The sequence below is a fragment of the Carcharodon carcharias genome, chromosome 3 (genome assembly GCF_017639515.1).
Source record: "Carcharodon carcharias isolate sCarCar2 chromosome 3, sCarCar2.pri, whole genome shotgun sequence".
Classification (NCBI taxonomy): Eukaryota; Metazoa; Chordata; class Chondrichthyes; order Lamniformes; family Lamnidae; genus Carcharodon; species Carcharodon carcharias.
Genome location: NC_054469.1, coordinates 155,021,960 through 155,047,696, shown reverse-complemented (window position 1 = coordinate 155,047,696; position 25,737 = coordinate 155,021,960). Strand labels below are relative to the sequence as shown.

General features: G+C 41.0%; 1 protein-coding gene across 4 annotated transcripts in view; it reads right to left on the bottom strand.

Annotated features, from left to right (window-relative positions):
- LOC121275839 (sodium bicarbonate cotransporter 3-like) overlaps nt 1–25,737 on the bottom strand; it is a 242,370-nt gene that overhangs the window by 189,230 nt on the left and 27,403 nt on the right. The window contains exon 1 of one of the 4 annotated variants that reach the window (XM_041183538.1): nt 12,975–13,046. The exons of the other annotated variants lie outside the window; for them this stretch is intronic. The gene's annotated coding sequence lies outside the window, so the exon portion shown is untranslated. Of the gene's footprint in view, nt 1–12,974; nt 13,047–25,737 lie in introns of those variants that run through there. 4 annotated transcript variants of the gene reach the window in all.

Below are 25,737 nucleotides of genomic sequence, written 5' to 3'. Positions count from 1 at the left end.
CCAGCCCACAGCCCCTACATCTAAATTGCCGGTAAGTAAATTTGAAGACGAAAACAAAAATATCTGGAAAAACTCAGCAGGTCTGGCAGCATCTGCGGAGAGGTGCACAGTTAACATTTCGTGTCCGAATGACCCTTCAACAGAACTAAGTAAAAATAGAAGAGAGGTGAAATATAAACTCATTTAAGCGGGGTGGGACAAGTAGAGCTGGATAGAGGGCCAGTGATAGGTGGAGATAACCAAAAGATGTCACAGACAAAAGGACAAAGAGATGTTGAAGGTGGTGATATTTGGAGAGACCAAACGCAGACTGGGTGACCACTTTGCAGAACACCTTCGGTTTGTCCGCAAGCATTACCCAGACCTCCCTGTCGCTTGCCATTTCAATACTCCACCCTGCTCTCATGCCCACATGTCCATCCTTGGCCTGCTGCATTGTTCCAGTGAAGCTCAATGCAAACTGGAGGAACAGCAACTCATCTTCCGACTAGGCACTTCACAGCCTTCCGGACTGAATATTGAGTTCAACAATTTTAGATCATGAACTCTCTCCTCCATCCCCACCCCCTTTCCAATTTCCCCCCCATTTTTTTTCCAATAAATTATATATATTTTTCTTTTCCCACCTATTTCCATTACTTTTAAATGTATTTCCATCCATTGTTTTATCTCTACCTTTTAGCCTTTTTTGATTCCTTCACCCCACCCCCACTAGGGCTATCTGTACCTTGCTTGTCCTGCTTTCTACCCTTAATTAGCACGTTCCTTAGAGAATATCACCACCTTCAACACCTATTCGTCCTTTTGTCTGTGAAATCTTTTGGTTATCTCCACCTATCACTGGCCCTCTATCCAGCTCTACTTGTTCCCCCCACCCCCCCCCCCCCTCCAAACGAGCTTATATTTCACCTCTCTTCTTTTTTTAACCTAGTTCTGTTGAAGGGTCATTCGGACTCGAAACGTTAACTGTGCACCTCTCCACAGATGCTGCCAGACCTGCTGAGTTTTTCCAAGTATTTTTGTTTTTGTTTTGGATTTCCAGCATCCGCAGTTTTTTGCTTTTATTTTAGTAAATTTGAAGACTCAGTTTCTGCTCCTCCAATCACAGTTCACTTCTCTCCCATGTTTGCTGTTGATTGAATCGCTAGTGATCCAATCAGCAGCAAAGGTGAGAGAGAACCAGCCTCTGATTGGAGGAGCAGCTTCCTTTAGTCTGAGGCCTGAACAAACGGCACCACAACAGTGGTGGGTCTGTCTGTTGAGAAGGCGGTGAGCGACTACCAGGGTTAGACACGACAGGGTGAGGCGCGAGAGCGAGTGACACGAAAGCAACAACTGGGAAAGAGTGGCCGTTGTTGTGCACGAGAAAAGAGCGGCTACAGGGACGGGGCAGGGGGGGAGAGAGCACGGTTGCTGACATGCAGCAAAGCTACCAGGCAGGGGGCACGGCAGCTGCTGCACACACCTGCAGGTGCATGTGCAAGAGGGCGAGCTCGTGAGAGTGTGAGCATGTGTGCCTGGCTCACTCCCAGTCTCACCCTCGCCCCAGAGACCAACACACTCGCACCACCTCACACAGTGAGTGTGGTGAAGGTGAATGAGTAAGCACCCTGGGACTGGGAGTGAGCCAGACAAACACAAATTGACCCCCTCGCACTCAAATGGTCATCCTTATAATTGTTTTAAAAATTAGTAATTTATCTATTGCTCTGACATTGTTTTATTTTTGCTCAGCAGGCTGTTTCTTTTCCTCATAACTCAATATTTTATTGAAATTCATGTTAAAGTGGTACCAAACCTGATCTTTCTGAAATTCTCTCATCGGCCTCTTTAGTGGGAAAAACATTTCAATGTGGCCCCTCGCATGAAAAGTTGGACAAGCTTGGTTCACACATTGACAGTTATGTAAATGAGACAAACAACAAATATTTTCATTTTGTATCAGTCAAAAAGGACTTTGAGTGCATTGTAAATTTTAAATGTAACTATTGGTTGTACTCAAAAATACACTTTTTTATGTATCAAAGGGACTGTTTGCCACTGCAGGTGTTGCACTGGCCCTTCCTGGGAGAAAGGTAATTCATTTCTCAAAATTAACACTTTTGGCATCAAAGCTTCTTTGCCAGAGAGGCTCTGAAATAACTAATCACCTTTAGTCAGTTCGTTTGTACTTGCATACACACTACAGTGAGACAGAAGTTTGAGGATGCACTTTCAAGATCATATAAAAATTCTCCGGCTACAGTTATGTTTTCAAGCCAAAGGACAGTGCATAAATTTAAAATTATTAAACTACATTCATCTTACTTCTATTTATTCCATTTTCAGAAATATATTTAACATGTACATAAGGCATGACAAATTAAGTCTGCTGGAATGGTGTTTTTTTTCCATCCTTCAAAAGAAAAGGGAAGGATATAGTGTGGAGCCCACACAATCACAACCCAGCAGGAAGAGGATAACCATCAATTCAGCATGCAAACTCATCAGAATTTAAAACAACTTGCATTTATTTAGCACTTTTCACTGCTACAGTCTGTCAGAAAGTGCTTTACAGCCAATGAAAATACCTTTAAGTATAGTCACTTTTGTTATGTGGAAAATGCAGCAGCCAATATGCATATGCCAATATGCGAAGTCCCATAAACAGCAGTGAGCTAATGACCAGATGATCTGCTTTTCTGTTGTTTATTAAGAAGTAAGTATTGGCCAGGACACTGGGAACAGCTCTTATTTGAAATGGTGCTACAAGATATTTTGCATCCACCTGAGGGGGCAGACTGAGCTTCAATTTAACATCCTATCTGAAAAATGGCAGCTCCAACAGTGCAGCACTTCCTAAGTACTGCACTAGAGAGTCAGCCTTGTTTTTGTGCTCAAGTTCCAGAGTGAGATTTGAATTCACAACCCGAGAGTGCTACATACCGAGTCACAACTGACACAAGGCAGTGCAATTTGGATTATAGGACGAATGGGTTTTATCTGCAAGTTGCTTCCTGCTGTGATCAGGAATGGAGGAGAGCATAAATTATAATTCTGATTCCCAATTATGCAAATGAAGTATCAATAAAATGTAAGCACCTTGCAATCTATTTGGAAGAGCCAATCTCCAAAGTTTCCTGCAACTAAAAACCAATACTTCCCCTGTTAAATAGAAGAAAAATACAACCATGTCATAAGGCCACATATTAAGTTGTCACCTTGAGTCCTCTGATATTAGGTAATCCAGTACAACTTTACAATCAGCAATTTTTCTGTATGTTCCTCTAATTTTCATTGCACTATGCAAAAAAGTTATTGTAAACGTTGTAAATAAAAGATGCTTCTCAGCTTCCTGAGAATAGCACAAGTATGAGGAGTATGCTGTCATTTCAGCAATCAACTTTAATGCAAGATTGTAAATGAAATCCAGCTTTTGCAGGACAATATTAGTGCATACCTATCACCATACGGAAGAGAGAGGCTTCATGCTAGGGCAGAAGGATCAAGCAACAACAAACAATATTCATCAGTTAAAAGAAGATAAATTTTGTAATACATACAGATACAAGATTCTCTTCAGAAACGTAATTCTCCATGCTTGCTTTTAATATAAAAGTAGTATGGCATCTATGTCCAATTTGTCTCCCAACAATGTACGCACATTGCCTCAAAATGCCCTTGTATATTCAACTGCACTGTAGTAACCTAATACCTCCAACAGTCAAACACAGTACATGATGAATATTTAATCTTAAGCCAAGCCAATAACTGCCATAGCCTGGATCACAGAAGAGGGGATTTCAGCTGCAACACATATTTTCAATTCCAGCAGAGTAGAATACCAAAAAAGGATCTGGAACAAGTCTTCAGCGCAGCATTCTATCAAAATAAAAGTATTTAAGGCAACTTTATCAAAACAGATTTATTAACATTCAAAAGTACTTATTTGGAGACATTACTGGCCCAGATTTTGCAATCAACAGCAAAGCCACTGGCCTCAAACAAAGACCAGTGATCTTTGTGGCATAGATTTCCCCCTTCCTGATGTTAATTTGAATCTGCTACCAAGCCCAGGGGCTCTCCAAGTGTTCAGCAACAGTAGTCACATCAAGCAGGATAAGCAGCAAATCATACTGAAGAAATCTCACAGACAGCAAACCAGGAAGTTAAAGCACTGATTATTTCACTCTGCCAAATTGAAGGGCAAAGATTGCGGCATACACAGGATTAAGTTAAATGCTAAAACATCAAACAAACTTTAAAAACATGGAATGATAACCACAAATATAAAATTAGTTTTTCGGGGCCAGAGATTTCTCAGCAGTAATTAGGAACTTAGTACACCATTAAAACCCCAGTTACACTCCATTCAACAAGCTGTGATTTTTGCAATGTAACTAATGAAAACATAATTCTAGTCAATTCAGTGATTCCTAATTGAGTTAACAGTGCACCCCATGAATAGGTGTAGAATTACTGACAGCAATTTCTGGATTTTCACATTTAACTGCACGTGTGCAGACTCCAGAATGTGCTGGCAGTTTCAGAGCAGTAATGAAGATGAATGTCGACGGTTTAGTTGTCATTACCGCTGCAAAATTCAGGCCATTATCTTTTTAGATAATACTGATCTAGAAAGTCAATGGAATTTTTAAAAAAGGATGAAATACACTAATGTACAGTTTTAATAACCACTTTCTTTTAAAGATGAAATTAACCACTCAAACTTTAACTGAAATATTTTGGTCGTGATGGCAGTGTACATGGTATTTTTATTTTTAGCATAAAATGGTTAGGAAAAGTACATGGAAATGATCATTCATTTTGCATCCTTAAATATCTCTTAAAAACATAATCAACAGCAACAGATGCCTTGGAAACCTGGATCTAGAAACTCCTGCAACCAGCCCATTTTATATAAAATCATAGGGCGAACCTGAGGAGACTGGCAAGTTCTACCACCACTTGTTTTTATCCACATCCTTCTGCTGAAGGCCATTATTTTAAGTTGTGGTTAACAAGATTTTTGGAATATTAGCTAGCACTACAAGTTTGATATCTATTGGCACATTAGGAACTGTTGGTTGGGCATTTTACCTGATTTGTGGCTGGAACATAACAATGGTTACTGGTCATCAAAATTAGACAATGCCACAAGTTTTCACTGCCAGTAAATAAAAGCTTTTGAGCTTCTTCAATACAGAGGGAACAACAGCAGGATCTTTGTTAAGGATGTACGTGTGAAATAGGGTTAAGGCGACCTTTTTCTACCATTCTACTAATCTACATCTTGAAGTATTTTATAGTTTATCTCGTTGTTTGCCAAACCACCTATTTTAGCATTGTTGGCACATTGAGATTACACTCCCTATGCCCACACCCATATTCATCTACATGCAGAGGGCAAAAGTAGATCTTGCATTGGCCTCCTGGAGTGCACCACTTGCTACCTATAGTCTGAGTTAGTTATTCACCCCAACTCTTGGTTTTAACCAACTTTATAATCATGCTGCTACATTTCCTCTTATGCAGTATGCCTGAATTTTTCTAACAAGGCCCTCGAGAGCACCTTATTGAACACAATCAGAAAAATCATCACATACCATATCTACCTATAAGTTTGGTCAAAGAAGCGGGTTTTAATGAAGATCATAAAAGGGGTTAGAGAGGTAGATCAGAAGTTAAAGCATAAAGGTATAGTCACCAACAGCAGAGTGAAAGAAAGACAAATCTGCACAGATCAAGAGTTGTTAGAACAGAGAATTCTGAAAGGTTTGTAGGGCTGTAGTGGGGAGGGATTGAATGGCCAAGAGAGATTTAAACACAGGATGAGAATTAGAATTTGGAGGCCAGGACAGCGGGGAAGGGCTAACTAGTCCTGGTGCAGGAAACAGGCCGTATGGCTTTAAATGATTTTATGGAAGTGTGGAAAATGGAAGGCTATTCAGGGCAGCAATTGTACAGTGGCAGGTAGGAAACATTGAAAAGGTGGATGTAGGTGGTCTTTGCCTTGGGTTGAAACAGACTGTTCACAACCTTGGTGTCCAATATGATCCTGAGCTGAGCTTCAAATCTACATCCTCATTAATACAAAGGCCATGTAAGGAATTGGAGTTGTGACAAGGGTATAAAGTTTACCTTCAGCAGCAAATGTACTGAAGAGTTTGGTTTGAGCATCAGGAAGACTAACATCATGGTCCAGGACATTGACAACATGATGCTCAAGGTTGTTGATAGCTTCATATATGTCGGCTGCACAATCACCAGTAATCGGGCACTAGATGCTGAAGTTAATGCTCAGCCTGCATAAGCTGTAGCCATTATGTCCAAGCCGAAAGAGACATTGTGGAACAAGAATAACCTGGCCAAGAACAGCAAACTGCGAGTCTACAAAGCCTGCACCTTCAGTGCACTCCTCCACAGTGAGATCTGGACAACATATGCTAAGCAAGAGAGAAGGTTCAACAGTTTCTACCTTCAATGTCTCAGCACATATTGTCAGCATCGCTTAGCAAAACAAGGTCACCAAATCAGAGGTGCTGGAGCTGGCCAATTCCATCAGCATGCATTTATTACTACAATATCTGCATTGGCTCAGCCACATTAATCAGATGGATGATAACCGTATACCCAAAGATCTTCTGTACGGTGAAGAGGCCACTGGGTTCACCTGCTCGACATCCATACCTCCACTACAAGAGCACCTGCAAGTAGGAAATGAAGATGGTGGACATTGACTCAGAAAACTGGAAAACAGTCAGCAGCAACCATGATCTCTGGAGTCTGACTGTTCAGAGAAACATTTGGAGAGATGAAGAAAAATAGAAAGTTCAGCTGGCCAAGAAGAGGAACCAAAGAAAACAGAGGCCAGTGAATCCTGCACCTTCTCATCCCAGTGTCTTTATCTGTAGCAAGTGCAACAGAAACCGCTAGAGTGGGACTCCTGAGCCACACCAGGCAATGTTTAACTCAGATTTGACCACCAAATGCAAACCATCATCTCATGAGATCCAAGGCTGCCAAATAAGCAGACCCTGTGGCAGTGTCTGAGGGTGTTGCTTCGGTCTTTTGATAGGGGTAATAAAAGCTCATTGAAGAAAAATAGTCTGAAGAGAGAGAGTAAAACGTTCAAAAGAGGTGATGGGTGGTAGGCATAATAAGTGGTGTGTAGTTATGGTAGCAGACCCCCATAACTGCAGACACTGCTGCCAAGGGGTAGTTTGTAGACCAGGAGAATTTAAAGTATAAATCCATGGATGGCTAAAAGGTAATGTTGCAAGCTCTAGAAGGGAAGTCATTGCTGGAGATAGTCTGGGTGTGCTAGGATAAGCAACAGCAGAACACACAAGGCCAAAGACAATGCATTGGACAACAAAAACAGAGGTGAAGGAAGAGGATAGTGTCAAGAGTTTCTTCAGAGTTACAAAGAATGAGAGGTGATCTCATTGAAACCTACAATATAATTAAAGGGATGGACAGAGTCAATGCAGGTTTTTTTCATTCATTCATAGGATATGGGCTTCTCTGACCAGGCCAGCATTTATTGGCCTTCCATTGTTGCCCTTTTGAAGGTGGCCTTCTTGAACCGCTGCAGTCCAAGTGGTGTTGGTACACCCACAGTGCTGTTGGGAAGGGAGTTTCAGGATTTTGACCCAGCAACAATGAAGGAACACGATATATTTCCAAGTCAGGATGGTGAGTGACTTGAGGGGAACTTCTAGGTGGTGGAGTTCCCATCTATCTGCTGCCCTTGTCCTTCTAGATGGTAGTGGTCGTGGGTTCGGAAGGTGCTGTCGAAAGAGCCTTGGCGAATTCCTGCAGTGCATCTTGTAAATGGTACACACTGCTGCTACTACAGTGTGTCAGTGGTGGAAGGACTGAATGTTTGTGGAGGTGATGCAAACCAAGCGGCTGCTTTGTACTGGATAGTGTCAAGTTTCTTGTGTGTTGTGGAAGCTGCACTCATCCATGCAAGTGGGGAGTATTCCATCATACTCCTGATTTTTGCCTTGTAGATGGTGGACAGGCTTTGGGGAGTCAGGGGGTGAGTTACTCATCGCACGATTCCTAGCCCTCTAACCTGCTCTTGTAGCCACAGTATTTATATGGCTAGTCCAGTTCAGTTCAGTCTCTGGTCAATGGTAACCGTTGATAGTGAGGGATTCAGAGATGGTAATGCCATTGAACATCAAGGGGCAATGGTTGGATTCTCTCATGTTGGAGATGGTCATTTCCTGACATTTGTGTGGCACGAATGTTACTTGCCACTTGTCAGCCCAAGCCTGGATAATGTCCAGGTCTTACTGCATTTGGATGTGTACTGCTTCAGTATCTAAGAAGTCGCGAATGCTGCTGAACACTAATGATTGCAGTGAACATCCCCACTTCTGACTTTATGGAAGCAAGGTCATTGATGAAGCAGCTGAAAATGGTTAGGCCGAGGACACTAACCTGAGGAACTCCTGCAGTGATGTCCTGGAGCTGAGATGACTGAACTCCAACAACCACAGCCATCGTCCTTTGTGCTAGGTATGACTCCAACCAGTGGAGAGTTTTCCCCTCCTGATTCCCATCAACTCCAGTTTTTCTAGCACTCCTTGATGCCAGTCAGTCAAATGCAGCTTTGATGTCAAGGGCAGTCACTCTCACTTCACCTCGTGAGTTCAGCACTTTTGTCCATGTTTGAACCAAGTCAGTAATGAGGTCAGGAACCAAGTGGCCCTGGCAGAACCCAAACTGGGCATCAATGCGCAGGTTATTGCATAGCAAGTGCCACTTGATAGCACTGCTGATGACCCCTTCCATTATCTTACTGATGAGCGAAAGTAGACAGATGGGGCAGTAATTGGCTGGGTTGAATTTGTCCTGATTTTTGTGCACAGGGGATACCTGGTAATTTTTTCACATAGCCGGGTAGATGCCAGTGTCGTAGCTGTACTGGAACAGCTTGGCTAGGGGTGCAGCAAGTTCTGGAGCACAAGTCTTCAGTACTATTGCCGGAATATTGTCAGGGCCCGTAGCCTTTGCACTTATCCAGTGATTCACTCCACTGGATATCTTGATATCACGTGGAGTGAATCAAATTGGCTGAAGATAGGCATCTGTGATACTGGGGACCTCCAGGGGAGGCCAAGATGGATCATCCACTCGGCACTTCTGGCTGAAGATTGTTGCAAATGCTTCAGCCTTATCTTTTGCTTCAGTTTCACTTCTTTGAACAAGCTAATAACACCCCCATAAAATAAATATCCAAGTTTTTTGTGTTTACATTTCTGAAGCACCTTGGCAGGTTTTTCTACATTAAAAGCACAATACAAAAACTAGTTGCTGTTTTGGATTGTTTGGAAGAGCAGAATGAGATCTGATAGAACTAAGTTGTCTAACCAGGCCTGGTGATGGAGCTACTAAGTTGGAGGCAATGAAGGTTTTGCTGGGAATAAGGGAATCAAAGGTGGAGGTGAGGGAGCGGTTGAGCAAATTGATAGCTGCATAGGTATTGTAATGACTGGAAAACCAAAAGCTAACTAGTTTGAACATAACCTGCAAGTGATTTGGGTGGGGAAACTTTGTCATAGGCAATGCAGAAGGAAGTGGTGTCACAAAGGGGTACAAAGAACAAGTGATGAAGGAGACTGGAAAGTGGTCGTAGATGGTCTCATTTGTGGCCAAAACAAAGATCTTCTTCTTATCATGTCCACAGACAGTCTATACATGGCCCAGCCAGAACTGGACACATTTTTGCACCTTGTTGTTGAATTTGGCAAGATCTGCAATAGTGCAGGGTTCCTCTAGCGATAGGCATTGCAGGAGATGTTGCATAGTCTGTGGCTCAGTTCCACATTCACAAGTTGTCGGGCTGATTGTATATCCCCATTTGCTTAGTGACACCTTTGAACGACCTAGACCAGTCCTAAGTCTGTTAAGACACTTCCAGGATGCCCAGTTGCAATTAGCTCCTGGGGGAGGGCTTTCATCCAGTAGAATTTCCATTGCTGGGGGTTGTTCGAGACTGGTGAGCTGGTCTTTCCACAAGGCGTTGCGGGCTTCAGATGGGGTTAATTGTAACAGAACAACACTGTTCATGAAGCTTGTCCTTGACTTTAGGCAGCTGGGTGTAGGTGTATGACCATGTAGAGGGTGCCTCTCATCTGATGTTTGATGGAATCGCTCTTTCTTGCTGGCTACCATTCTTCTTATATCAGGGGGAGCGATACCCGCCAGGATATGTAGGCTGTTGGTGTTTGTTGGCTTTAAACAACCTGTGATAAGTCGGCAGCTTGCATTCAGAACGGCATACATCTTCTTAGCATGAGTAGATCTTTCCCATGCAGGGCAAGCTTTACAAAAGATGGAAAGCTCAAGCGAATGGCAATAAATATGGCTAGAAGAATTTCTAAAGACAGAAAAGTTTAGAGAGGACAGAAAGGAAGTGAATTCAGACAAGGGGATCTTTTCTCACCTTTAAAAAAGCTAAAAATCCATATTTGTCTATTTGTGCATTAAGTCATTACCCCGAACTACTCTTGCACTACTCTGTGTATCCCCAATTCCCCTATAAACTATCTTGATTGTTCATTAAGTAAAAAAAATCATTAAAATGTGAAAAGTTGTTGCCAAATCAAAAACAAGACAATTCTTAAAGCTGACCTAAATTGACTTATTCACTATATCTGAGGGAAAGCTCCTCTGACATGCTTAATCAACAGCAGGAAAGAATAACTCTCATCATCTTAATTATAATCCAGGCTAAGATATTTGCAATCTCCAACAAGAAGCAGGAGGCATCAGGCATTGAAGGCAATGTAGAGTCACAAGACTGATCCTTAAAGCCAAAGGTTTTGAGTTATGAGGAAAGGAACGTGTTCAGCTTGGAAAGGAGGGAAGGAAAAATTAAGAGTATGAGAGAAAGCTAGCTAGAAATATAAAAGATAGATAGCAAGAGTTTCTATAGATATTGAAAAAAAAAGTTAACAAAGTGAGCACTGATCCTATAGAAAGTGAGTCTGGAGAAATAGCAATGGAAAATAATGAGATGGCAAATGAATTGAACAGGTATTTTGCATTAGTCTTCACTCTAGGGGATACAAGTAACATCCCAAAAATAGCAGTAAATCAAGAAATGGGAAGAAGGGAAGGGAGGAACTCAAGACAATTACAATCACCAGGGACGTGGTACTGAGCAAATTGTTGGAGCTGTGGGCTGACAAGTCCCCAGGTCATGATGCACTTCAACCTCGGGTCTTAAAAGAAGTGGCTAGTGAGATGGTTGATGTGTTGGTTTTCATTTTCCAAGATTCCCTAGATTCAAGGAAGGTTCCATTAGATTGGAAAATAGCTAATGGAATAATTTTATTCAAAAAGAGAGGGAAAGTACAGGCCAGTTAGCTTAACATCTCACATAGGGAAAATGTTAGAAGTTATCCTTAAATATGTTATAGCAGGGTACTTAGATAAATTCAAAGTAATCAGGCAGAGTCAACATAGTTTTGAAAGGGGCAAATCATGTTTAACCAATTTATTGGAGTTCTTTGAAGGAGTCACATGTGCTGTGGATAAAGGGGAACCAGTGGGTGTAGCGTGCTTAGATTTCCAGAAGGCATTTGATAAGTTGCCACGTCAAAGGTTATTGCAGAAAATAAAAACTCATGATGTAGGGGTAACATACTGGCACGGACAGAAGAGGCATAAATGGGTCATTTTCTGATTGGCAAGGTGTAATGAATGGTGTGCCACTGGGATCAGTGCTGCACCCCACCACCAACCCCCCACCTTTTTACAATTTATATAAATGACTTGGATGAAGGGACCGAAGATATGGTTGTTAAATTTGCTGCTGATACAAAGATAGATAGGGAAGTAAGTTGTGAAGGGAACATACGGAGGCTACAAAAGGGATAAAGATACATTAAGCGAGCGTGCAAAGATCTGGCAAGTAGAGTATAATGTGGAAAAATGTGAAATTCCACATTTTGGCAGAAAGAATAATAAAATAAGCATGTTATCTAAATGGTGAGAGATTGCAGAGCCCTGAGTTGCAGAGAGATCTGCGTGTCCTCGTGCATAAAACACAAAAGGTTAGAATGCAGGTACAGCAAGTAATTCGGAAAGCAAATAGAATGTTATCATGTGAGGGGAATTGAATACAAAAATAGGGAGGTTATGCTTCAGTTATGTAGGGTATTGATAAGACCACATCTGGAGTACTGTGCACATTATTGGTCTCCTTATTTAAGGAAAGATGTAAATGCATTGGAATCAGTTCAGAGAAGGTTTACTTGGCTAATACCAGGAATGGCAGGGTTGCCTTATGAAGAGAGATTGGACAGGCTAGGCTTATGGCTGCTGGAGTTTAGAAGAGTAAGATGCAACTTGATTGAAAAATATAAGATCCTGAGAGGCCTTGACAGGATGGATGTGGAGAGGATGTTTCCTCTTGCAGGAGAATCTGAAACTAGGCATCACTGTTTAAAAATAAGGGGTTGCCCATTTAAGACATGATGAGAATTTTTTTCTCTCAGTGGGTCTTGAATCTTTGCAACTCTCTTCTTCAAAAGGTGCTGGATATTTTTAATAAATATTAATATATTTATTTGGATTTTTTAAATTTGGATAGACTCTTGATAAGCAAAGGGGTGAGAGGTAGGTAGAAATGTAGAGTTGAGATTACAATCAGATCAACATGATCTTATTGGATGGCAGAGCAGGCTCGAGGGGCTACGGCTTACTCCTGCTCCTAATTCGTATGTTTGTATGAGCCGGAGGTGATCTTATTGATGTATGATAGCTAAAGGAATGGGAAAAGGTAAAGCCAGAGTATTAAGTTAAAATCTGAGTGTAGGACAAGGGAAATGGGTTTAAGCTGGTAAAAGGCAAGTTTAGGGAGGATTTAAAACTCCACAGAGTTATTAATGAATGATATTGTCTCCCAGGAAACATACTTTCTGGATGAATGAACAAACATGGATCGAATGGCCTACTTTATCTATAATTACCTTCTGGCATTTTATGGGAGAATTAGGTGGTCCAGGACACAAGCCTGAGGTATTCAGCCACTTGGTGGTGCTCGAGAGGCATGAGAGAGAACTACTATATTTGCTGTTTGGTAGAAAAGAAACAAGGATCAACTCAAGCATGGAGGTGAATGACCAAGATAGTCTAACTTAGTAACAAGAAAAAACTCATACGTAATAAACAATATGTAGGATAATTTAGAAGAATAAACCTGCACTGGGATCCTGTTAATTAATTCCCTTGAATACCGTTAAGATAGCATTCATCCAAGAGAGACTGTGCTTCTCAGTTATGAGATCATCATCTGACTGGGATGCAATGCAGCAAGGATTTGTTTCTGTGGAGTCAAAACTAGAAAAGAACAAACCACCTTAACTCAGTAACTTCCAACAATTGACACAAAATCCATATTGTATTATAAGATTGTGTACAAAATCGCCACTAGTTCTATTTTAATTAATGTTATCACTAAAGGGAACAAATAAAAGATTTAGTGTAGAAAGGTGGATCAGTTATTCTACTACAATGACCTACATTTTCAGGTGTTGTCAGGATACTTCATGGAAAGAGTTAACATTAAAAAAAGAGAATTGGGGAGAAAGCTTACATGGGCAAGAGGTCAAGCAAAGCTCAGGTGAGAATTAAGTTCAGTGTTGATTTTAGTTCTGTAGTTCAGGTTTAAGACTAATAAAGTTATTCTTGCTCTTACAGCAGATTTAATACTGAAATTATACCAATTATTTTCAACTCACAATAGGTGTATTGAAGACAATGAAAATCAGTTAGCCCAAGGAGATATCTATCTCCTCTAGATTTAGTAAGTCTCTCACACTGCATATTTACCAAAATTCCTCCAGGGACAAATCCAGCTCCAGTAGCAACTCTGCTAGTGTCAATTAGACAAAGCCAAAAAGGCGTTTTTTTTCTGTGCAGTTATTTCAATGTTACATTGCACTGTGAAAGCAACACTGAAACAGGATTGTGGAAAGAATGTACAATTGGTATAAACAATTATATCTCCTCAGGATAAATTACATTATATCACTTCATAGCTAATTAAGTATTTTTGAAGTGTTGTATTTTTGACATGCAGTCACTGTTGTAAATACATGTTAACAATAACTGTCAAATTGCACACAGCAAGATCACACAACAGCAAGATGATATATGGCTAGATAATCTGTTTTAGTTGTGTCGATTGAGAGGCAAATGTGGGCCAAGACACTAAGAGTCTTGCTTCTTTAAATACCGCCATGGGATCTTTTACACTCATCTATTTAGACAGTTTCATGTCTCAGCTAGAAAAGTAAGCACTTCCAAAAATGCAGTATTTAAGCATTCCAAAGATTTGAGCACACGAAAGTCAAACCCAAAATCTAATGACTCATTGCTGACACTGAGCACACTGTAGTTAATTTTATGTTGTTCTCCACTTAATTTATTCTATATATTTATACCCTACCAACTCCAATAGAAAGTTAGAACTATTTTGGTTCCTCAATTCTTCTAGCTGTAACTTCAGAGAAAATATCTTACAGATGAAATGCTAACGTAACTATTTATTCCACATTCACAACATTTCATACACCAAGAGCTTAAATAAATAAACACACACACAATCAAAAAAGTCATAGCCATATGAACTGTGTACAGTAACATCACATTCAGTATAAAAGCCATAGCAGACAAGGTATAATGTGAAAACAGAATCTAAAAACAATCTCAAAATTCATTTCCAAGTATCAAATTTGATATAGGCTATCATAATTCAATGCTTAATCCAGGAATGGAAATATATTTTAGGAAGAATTCACAACACCAATTAAACATGGAAGCTATGCAAATATGAAGACTTTTTTTGTGGATGGGAGATAAAAGTGCAGATTCAAGTAAAATTCTAGATCTCTTAAAAGATAGGAAGAAAAAAAATAACCTACATCACCAACTTTACTGGAGCCCAACCAGAGAATGACTAAACTCCCATAAGCAAATATTTGAACCTTGTTATTGGATAACAACACAGAGAAGTCAGTTATGCAAAAATCCAACCCTAATGGAAAATACTGCAATACCCAACTGGCAATGAATTTTTATACAGCTGATGCTTCTGATGAATATTCAGTACTGATGAAAGATCCCAGAACTTTCTCTGTTTCTCTCTCTCCACAGCTGCTGCCAGACCTGCTGAGCATTTCCAGTATTTGTTTTTATTTTAGTGCTGAATGTTGACTAATTTGATCAGTGAGTTACTTGCTAATGTCAGACCAGTTCTGATCATTATGAATGGACATGGCAGATCTCTAGCACATTGCTAGAGAGAACTTTGATTTTTGCATGCACGAGGGAAGGGAAGGAGGCAGTCACTTTCAACTGTGAATAAAAAGGAACTAAAAATATTTCTTAATCATAGGTAATCAAAATCATAATGGGCTACACACATGGCAGATGTAATTTAATATAAATGACTGCGAAGCAATACAATTTGGAAGAAAAAACAAGGGGAGCCAATATAAATTGAATGGTACAATTTTAAAAGGGATGCAGGACCACAAGCCCTTAAAAATGTAGTTGTTCTTATCTGCCCATTTTTTGTTTTCCTCTAGTGTGTGGCCCCTGTAATTATTTTGTGAGACCCCACACGTGTTATTTATCACAGAACACGGCCTGCATTCTTTTCAGTTTCTGCGCAGCCATGCAGCCTAACAGAAACATTGTTGCAAGAAGAGAGATACTTGAGATGCATGTATACAATCTTTGAAGGTGGCAGCACAAGCTGAGAAAGCTGCTAAGTACATGGAACTCTTGGTTTTATAAATACATACGGAAAAGGGCAATGAAGTTACTGTAAAAAAAATTATAAATCACTGGCTATGCCTCAGTTAGAAAGTATTGTGTCCAGTTCTGAGAGAATGTGCAGTGGAGATTCACCAGAATGGTACCTATGATGAGGAACTTCAGTTATATGGAAACACTGAAGAAAAAGGAATGCTTCTCCTTAGCTCAAGGGGAATTTTAGTAAAGATATTCAAAACTCCACCGAAGCCAGTCCCAAGCCTGGTTGGAAAAGGAGAAGGGTTGAGTGTGGGGCTAGCATCAGCACCCTGTTAAAGCCATCATCACTCCAGCAAGTAGTTGTCATACTAGTAAAACCCCAACAAAGAAGGAATGGCACATCTGAGGATTTACATATGATAGGGCTAGATAAAAGCCAAAAGGAAGTCCAGTCCCCGACAAGCCCAATCTTCAACATCAAAACTATCACCAGGATCAGCACTTCAAATGTCCGAACACTCTCCAGTGTGGCAAGATGTCCCATGTGCTGCGAAATAAGAACCCATTGACTTCACATCTTAGGCATTAGCTAGGTATGATGGAAAGGCCATGGACAAATCAGCAGTGAGGGTGCTACCATCCTGTACTCCGGGCAAAAACACCACCATACCCCCGGAGAAAAGATTTTCCACCCGTTTGGGGGGAGGGGGGAAAGAGTTCAGAAGCGGGTACGTGCAAGCGAGCCTTTGATCGGCACCCCCAATTGGGGGCACGGTACCATTTTACGTGGATGGTCCAATTAAGGCCCGCCCATTGTGACGTCCACCAGGGGAGGGGTTCCCTAAGCCAAGAATGCACTCTTTCGTGCGCGAAAGAACGCACTTATCTACCTGAGGCTAAGTGCTGCCTCAGGGAGATCAGCGCCAAATTCAAAAATGAGAGATATAGAAAAATAAAATTTCTCTGACATATCCCCTCATGTGACACTGTCACATGAGTTGGGACATGTCCATCACTTTTAATTAAACTTTTGTTAAATTTTTAAAAACCTACATGAAACCTAATCTCGCCCATGGATGAGGTTTCATGCTTTCTCTGAAGCCCACCAGGGCTCCCGGCCTGCCCGCCAACCTTAAGGTTGGACAGGCAGGTCCTTTAAGTACTTCAATTAGTTTTTAAATGGCCTCAATTGGCCGTTGACAGGTTGGCAGGCGCACAGCTTATTCGGCTGTGCAGAAGACTGGATAAAGCCGTGAAGAGCTGTGGGAGAGACAAACGAGGATGGAAAAGGTTAAAAGGCAGGGAGGCACAAGCAGCCGCAAATCAGAACTACTCCAAAATGCTGTACAATATTGTACAGAAGTTGACTGGTGCAAGAAGCAACATCACAGTACCAATCAAGGGCAAGGACAGCAAGACACTACTGACGGGATGATGAACAGGTGGCGGGGTGGGTGGAGCACTTCGGGAGATCCTCAACCAGCCCAACCCCAGCTCCTTGTTAGAGTTCAATGTCATCACACCTCAGCAGCTGAAAGTCAACCTGGGAGAAACAGATTGAAAGCAGAAGTAGACGGTACCCTTCATGAAGAACAGGTGAGTTTCCAGTATGGCAGATCATGCAACAAGCAGATCTTTACACTCAGGAACATTATATTGTACAGCCCAGTGTACCAGAAGCCACTTGTTATCAACTTCACTCAAAAGGCTTTTGACAGCATCCATCAATAGTCACCTTGGTAGATCACAAGATAGTACAGCATCCTGTCAAGGTATATTAACATCTTCAAAGCTTTATACCATGACTCCAACCGTTACATCAAAACTAGTATGGACATCACAGACTCCCATGACATCACGACAAGGGTGCATACTCTCCCCATTCCATAGATGTGTGTATCCGGTTTAATTCTCAAAACTCCTGACTAGCTAAGAGTTTACCATAATCCAGCTAGTGTTGCACAGTAGCTCTATTACTGATAAAATGGCGATTTATGCATTTATTGAATTACATGTATCAGATAAATTATTGCTCATTTTGACATCATGCCAAAAGCCCAAAACAAGAGGAAATCCAAATCCTTTTTCTTGTATATTATGGTTAGGAGCAAGGACAAGAGACAGAGACACAGTAAGGAAAGGATGGGAAAGAAGAAAAGAAAAACAATTCACGACACAGTCTCACCAACTGGGGACCCTTCAACTAATGCATTTCATCTTGAAGGTGAATATACCCATCGTTCTACTATATTAATTGTACATACTAGTGATTTCAATCAGGATTTGGATTGGAGTGATTTTTCTGAAACTAGCCAGTTCACTTTTCAGTGTCTTGCACTGAAAGCCAAACATAGTCCTATGTGGAGTGTTACATTTATGTAAATATTATCCCAATAGTGGGAAGTATTTATTAAGGGATATAGGAAAAAACACTGAGTTGATTACACCATTTGAGTGAATAGTAAGCTAGAACTTTAAATTTCTACTTCTATGCCATTCTCTTGAGCTCCAAGAGCAGCAAAGAGATTCAGAAGCAACACCTATGCTATACAAAGACTTTTTGTATGTGTGGAAATTAGAGATTGCTTACTTTCAGTTTCTTTGGCTAAAAAACTTTGAAGGAGCATCAGAAAACTGTCATAATGCAAAAAAAAACTGGCAACAAGATTTGAGTAATATTTAAATCACAAATAAATGGCAGTGTCAAGATAATAAATTTCCGTAAATCGCTAGCAAATACATATTTCCAAAAAGAGGATCAGGTCTAAATGTATTACAATGATTTGTTCATGCGTTTTTTTTAAAGTTGCACTGATAAAATGTTCTCCCTCAAACGAAGTTGTTGTGAAACTTGTAAAAATAAAATTTTAAAATATAGCAAGGGAATTTTTGTCACTTCTGAATTTGAAATAATTTTAACTCTTAGGATGATTTTTCTGGTTGCTGATATGATCATTTATAAATATATACATTATTTATAGCTAGCCAAAATGAAGGACATGGTTATTTCAAACCATTCAGCTAGGCAGCAGAAGCATTTGGTTGATGCAAACACTGGCATACAATTATCTTATACTTTGCAAAAAAAAAGAGCTTTAGGAGTTTCATAATCTTGGGTGAACAAATTGCAGAAGCAGAAAAGTTAACCGAGGATAGATTATTTTTAATAGAAAAAAGAACAATGGCTCAAGTTAACATTTAAGTCATGCTAATAATATTAGCAATGAGTTTCAACAGTCACAAGAAAGCTTTGAATCATTGTACGGCTTGGAAATAACTTCACTTCTAGTATTATGGGATGATTACAGCACTGATTTTTAACTTAAGCTCCTCCATAATAGTGCCAGTAGGCTTCTTGCCTTTCTCATGCCATGATTCTTTACTCAGATAAAGGAGTGAGGAACCTATTATACAAGTGACTCTTTTTTTAAAAACTGTAGCCGGGACAGAGTATGGTGTATTTCATTCATGGTGTTGCTTGTTGGATTTTTTTTTAAAGTTTTTAAACTTTCTACCCTTCGCTGTTGCTCACTTCCTTTTCTCCTGTCATCTTTCATCGCACCCATCTCCCACTTTGTATGGTGACCAATTTCTCTACCTTTATATAGGAGATACAACAAAGAAACAGGTCATTCAGCCCAACCTGTCCATGCTGACGTTCATGCTCCATTTGAGCTTCTTCCCTTCTTTCCTCATCTAAATCTATCATTGGAACCCTTTATCCCTTTGCCCTCATATGCTTAATTAGCTTCCCGTTAAATGCATTTATACTATTTGCTTCAACAACTTCCCATGGTAGGGAGTTGCAAATTCTCACTACATTTTCATTCTAGACCCCAAAATCATTTATATTAGCTGCATTTGTATAAGGACTAGAGACTCAAATTTAAGGTTTTGGTCCGGCGAAGTCGGGAGGATGTGAGGAAGAACTTTTTTTTTAAAAAATGCACAGAAAGTAGTAATCACCTGGAACTTGCTGCCTAAGAGACTGGTGGAAGCGGAGACTATTAATGATTTCAAAGGAAATTAGATAGGGACTTGAGGGGAAATACAATTACAGGGCTACGGGGATAGGGGAGGTCAATGGGGCTGACTGGATTGCTCAGAGAGCTGGCTTGGAGTTGATGGACCAAATGACCTTCAGTTCCACACTAACTCTGACTATTTTGAAGCCAGCCACCAGCATAGGATCTCAGTTTCTTCAGCCCCCACCTTCCTTATCGCCAATCACCAGCAACAATCGCAGCCTTTTAAAAAAAACACTGCTGTCTTCCTGGTTTCTTCCACAGGTCAGACTCATCACTAGAGCCAATGCCTCCAATGTCGGATTCATGTCTCTTGGTCTCAGGCTTTACTCTTCCCTCCTCCAGTAAACGCCCAAAATTTCAATCTTACTCTCGCCAGTCTTCCACTCCCAAACTTTAATATAAAACCATGCCCCAGCTTCCAAACTTTCCCTTCACTTCAAACCCTCCAAGCCCCACTCATCCTCCATCCATCCCTCACAGGCCTTCAGATACTGACTTTGCTTTCCTCTTCTTCTCCACTCCCCCACCCTTCCACCTCTTTGAATATATAATTCTAAACCACTGGTGAAAGGAGGGAGGTAGGAAGTGGAATAAATTTAGAGGTCAGGAGATTGCTCGAATTGTTCAAGACCAGGCTTGCCCAACATACAGCCACAATCCAGCCCTTGGAACCACTGTTCACAATATGGGAAAGTTCAATGAAAGATTCTTCAAGCAGCTGTTCCTCAAATCCCAGGTCATTTCTTTCCTGTTTTTGCTGCACCAGTGAGCCTATCAGCAGGAAATATGGGACAGAAACACGCAGTCTCTGGTTGGAGCAGCAGCAAGCAGGGTGAAGGTGAGTGGCCTCTCTTTTCCATTCTCTCCCTTTGGCCACACTCATCCTCCTGTGCAGGCACTGGCATCCCCTAAAGAAGCAGAAGTCAAGATGTTGGGGCAGACCAGGAAGTCGCAGACAGCAGAATCGCAGCGACAGCACCTGCCCGGCCCCCACCCCGCCTAGGGCAGCTAGAGTCTCCAACAGAACTGAATGAAGTAGTGCATCTTGGCACCATCCAGAATGCCTCCTCGGCAGCAAAAAGCTCAAAACCTCATGAGCCCAGGTGGTTTGGGATGAGGCGGGGTGGGTGAGAGCAAGAACCCTGAGATGGGGGGTGAGCTGGAAACACACACACGCACGCACACACTTCCCCTCCTCCTCCCGCAAAAACCTATCCACAAAGCAGGTCAGTAGAGGAGGAAAACGCAATCTGAAAGGCAACCTGCTTCCGACCACCACTTTTGTACGAATTTCACTGAGGCCACTGGTGTGCCCCCAGAGAATGCAAGGTCAATGTTAGTTAAACCCGAACCCTTAGCTCAGCCCCAGTCCCCACCTCTTCCCTGGTGACTACGACTTGAGGCCTAATCTGTCTCTCCAGCTCTGCTTCTTAAGTGAAAAGGCAAAAAGATTTTATTAGTCAACGTTGTTGCTTGGCACTTTTTAATGGTCATTTTAATTAATCACTTTTTCTAAATGATCAATTTATTGCTGTAAAATTGATTTTTTTTTAATTCATGTTTAATGTTGTGCCAAACTTTATTTTGCTGAAACAAAAACAAAAATTGCTGGAAAAACTCAGCCGATCTGACAGCATCTGTGGAGAGGAAGACAGAGTCCGTATGACTCTTCATCAGAACTAAAGAGAAATAGAAATGTGGTGAAATATAAGCTGTTTAAGCGGGGTAAGACAGGTGGAGCTGTATAGAGGGCCAATGATAGATGGAGACAAAGGAGAGATTGCCAAAGATGAGAGCATGAGTGCCACTTTCCAAAACATTTTTTCTGACACGTCTTCCTTCTTCCTGACCCAGACCTTCCTGTCACTTGCCATTTCAACACATCACCCTGCTCTCATGCCCACATCTCCATCCTTGGCCTGCTGCAATGTTACAGTCAAACTGGAGGAACAGCACCTCATCTTCCAATTAGGCAATTTACAGCCTTCTGAACTTAACATCAAGTTCAACAACTTCAGATCATGAACTGTCTCCTCCATCCTCACCCCTTTTTTTCTAATAATTATTATTTTTTTTTAATATGTATTTTTCTTTTCCCACATATTTCTATTATTATTTTTAACATTTATTTCCATCCATTTTTTTATCTCCACCTATTAGCCTATTTCGATCCCTTTCCCCCACCCCACCCCTACTAGGGCCATCTGTCACTTGTTCATTCTGCTTTCTACTCTTAATGTCACCATTAGCACATCCTTTAGCTAACATCACCACCGTCAACACCCCTTTGACCTTTTGTTTATGACATCTTTGGCAATCTCTCCTATCACTGGCCCTCTATCCAGCTCCACCTGGCCCAGCCCCCTTAAACAGCTTATATTTCACCACATTTCTATTTCTCTTTACTTCTGATGAAGTCATACAGACTCAAAACATTAACTCTGTCTTCCTCTCCACAGGTGCTGTCAGACCTGCTGAGTCTTTCAGCAATTTTTGTTTTTGTTTCAGATTTCCAGCATCCGCAGTATTTTGCTTTTACTTTATTTTGCTGAAATTTGCCCCTTAAGTGAGAAAAAAATTGGAATATGACCCCCACCACTCCCAAATGCATAAAGGTTGGACAAGCCTGTTTAAGACACTAAAGCCATGAGAATTTCCTTCAGCTTCTCTCCCGAGGTCTCCCCTGGTGATCCAATGAGACATTCCATTCATATGAGCCATACAAGCTAAGGAGGATCTCTGTTTCAATTTTGGTCTGTGCTGAATTTGCTGAATGCTTTTTTCCCCCTCCCACAATTATCTTCTTCCTCTGTCTTTTTCCTCCTTCATTAATGAATGGTCTTCATTAATGAATAGCTAACTGCAGAATTCTCTCAGTCACAATGGCACATTATCTTCCTTATATTAGTCAAAGAACAGTTATGAAGTTTTGCAGATGGTCCTCAGCCTGGCACCTGGATCTTGGCACTCGCCTCCTAAATTTGACAAATCCTTGTTTTTTTGAAGCAACTGGGTTTCTCAGCCAGAGTTAAGGTTGAAAAACAGAATGCCAATGAGGTTTGCAGCCTCACTGATACTTAAACTTCCAACCCGCCTCCTCATAACAGATTTGTCACCCACCACCTTCATGCCTCAATTAAAGCCTGAAGTGAGAAGGTTCAGGTCAGGATTCTTTACAACGTAACCAACCATAACCACATGCCCTTCCACCCATCTGCTCAACCTGCCCCAAGCCTGTCCTTTTTTTTCCCCAAAAAAGTTATATTTCCCCTTCTATCACCTGCTGCAAAAAACCACATTCTACACCCTGATGGATTGCATTCATCACATCAGCTTGGCGCATGATTGCCATTGTTTTACTCAGTGGTAGCTGCTCCCAACTTCTGTTTAAATTTCACATCCATATAGGGATGCTCCAAGCACTTGTCTCATTTTAAATCTTCTACGCATCTGGGTGGCTCTGGAAAAGAATCACATATTGGCCACCAGTACATTCAAGGCCTTTTGTGATTGGTAGCACATAAACTGAATCGTAGATGAGAAGAGCAATTCTTAATTTGATTCTAAGCTTATCTTTAGTTTGAATGGGTCTTTTGTGAAAATAAATTAACGTACCTTCCTCTTGAGCAAAGCATTTGTGGCTATGTTAGTGTTCAGATGGCAATAGCACCAGAGTCATCCGACTGATCTATTTCAATTACTCCTGTTATCTTTCTACACGAATATCTCTTAACTTACTGTTTTTTTGCAACAACAAAAAAAATGCAGTGGATCAATTTAGTATTTCTCCAATTACTACACACAGAGCAAACTCCTTAGCCTACGTATGTGCTAAGCAATATCTGAGCAATATCTGATGGCAAACTGCAAGAGAACAGATCACGTTTTATGGTTGGAAGTATATGAGCTATACTCATTTTAAATCTTTAAAGGGAGATACAAACTTGCCTTGCCTCACTTAAGCAATTCACTTTCTCTCCATTGAGAAAGTAGGAAATCTACAATTAGAGAGATGGAAGGTGAAGGACAGTTGAGAAGATTGAAAGCAGGAGAGGTACACAATAATGTAGTCCAGCCTTCACTGAAAATTCTTAGTTTGTTGTAATCCCACTTCTCCCATTCCCCTAAAACAGAACTGAAGCCCCAACCCACTTCTGACAATAATCTTTTAAGTGAAACCAATTAAACCAAATCAAACAAATTGGGATAAATCAGGCACAGCCCCTAATTCAGGTCAGCTGTAAAACCAAGAACAAAATTTAAAGGAACCTTACAAACTTTAAATCAAAATGTGATTAAAGGGGTCAACAAAACACCCCGGTCCCCGCGGTGCCCACCGGGCACGGAAGGCCTTGAGAGTGCCAGCAGACACCGCGAGCTCCCTCTCCAGGGACATCCGGCCGCGAACGTAGCCGCGGAAGAGGGACAAACAATCGGGCGGGCCTTCCCCGTCGATCGCCCGCTGCCTGGACCTGTTAATGGCCAACTTGGCCAGGCCCAGGAGCAGGTTCACGAGAAGGTCCTCCTCCTTCCCGACCCCCTTCCGCACCGGGTGCCCATAGATCAGGAGCATGGGGCTGAAGTGCAAACAAACCCACTTCTGACAATGCTGCACATTGTCTGGCTAATAGTGGCAATTGCTGCCTAACTGGATTGCACCAGTTGGTTGCAGCTGATTGCCAGCCACCTGGCCCAATTTAGTGATCTGCTGATGGTGGTTACTGTTGCTACTCCTAGCAATGTTCAGTTTTCCATGGCTGGCCATGGGTTTGCAACCCTTTCATGTCTACACGGCTCAGCTATACTGGGCAACCTTAATAACTGTCAGGCTGGCTTTGTGTATTTAAATTGTATGGTGTGTTCTTTTAGAAAGTGTACAGAAAATTACACATACACAAAGCGTATGTTTCAAAATGCAGCAAAAAAATTGAAACCAATGCACTACGCTTTTCCTCATGATGTACAGTGCACTTCTAAAATTGTATTAAACCAAAGCAATTTGTTTCACTTGTGTCTTCATTCTCAATCAGACAAATTGAGTTGCTCTTTAAAACCAACAGGGTTGATCTCTGCAGCATGCCACGTGACCTGCAGTCAGATTTATGAGTGCTGACTCCTCTTCCTAGTGCTCATTTGAATTTGAAAAGGGCTGCTAGAATAGATTCTATCACTTTCTCTTCCAATCATTGAACTTTGTGGCAAAACACATGAAAATTTGGTCCTTTGTCCGTCACAATTCCTACAGGCTACACTCATTCATGGGTCACTGTTCCATTTACTTCCTTCTCAACAGTATCCAACAGCTAATCTTACACAACTCCAGATTTAGTTAACTTAAATTTGTGGTAAAACCTTTGTATCTACCAGTGAAAAACGTTGTCAGGCTTACTTGAAATGCTCAAGACTTCACAGAATGCAGCAGCGAGGAGCTTAGTGTGTCCTGACCTATTGCATGATACACCAAACAGGTGCAGTTTACACAGCAGTCAGCGAGATTTACAAAAATACTTTCAAGGTCCACTTCCTCCACCCACCTCCAAAATATCCATACATCTGCTTGCACTTAGCTTACATTTGAATTTCAGACTAATTTTATTATGCAGGAAAAATTATACCGGAAATTACACGACAAAAAAATCACTAGTACTGAATTAAGGCAGTAAATTTGATTTTTTACCAGTTAGACATTAGATCATGTTGAAGGTAGTCCTGCAAGAACTTAAAGCCACCTTTAGATTACTCACCCACTGGATTTCCCTATTTCTCAAGAAAATTAATTTGAGAAATTAATTCAAGAAATAATATTATTTCTTGAATAACAGTACTGCAAATAACAGCAATATTGCTGCAACTTGTCCTGGGGATTTAGAAACAAGTTTGTTGGCAGCTATTTCAATCCAAATATTAAGTTATACTCTGTCTCAACCATCTGTAATTTTTATGT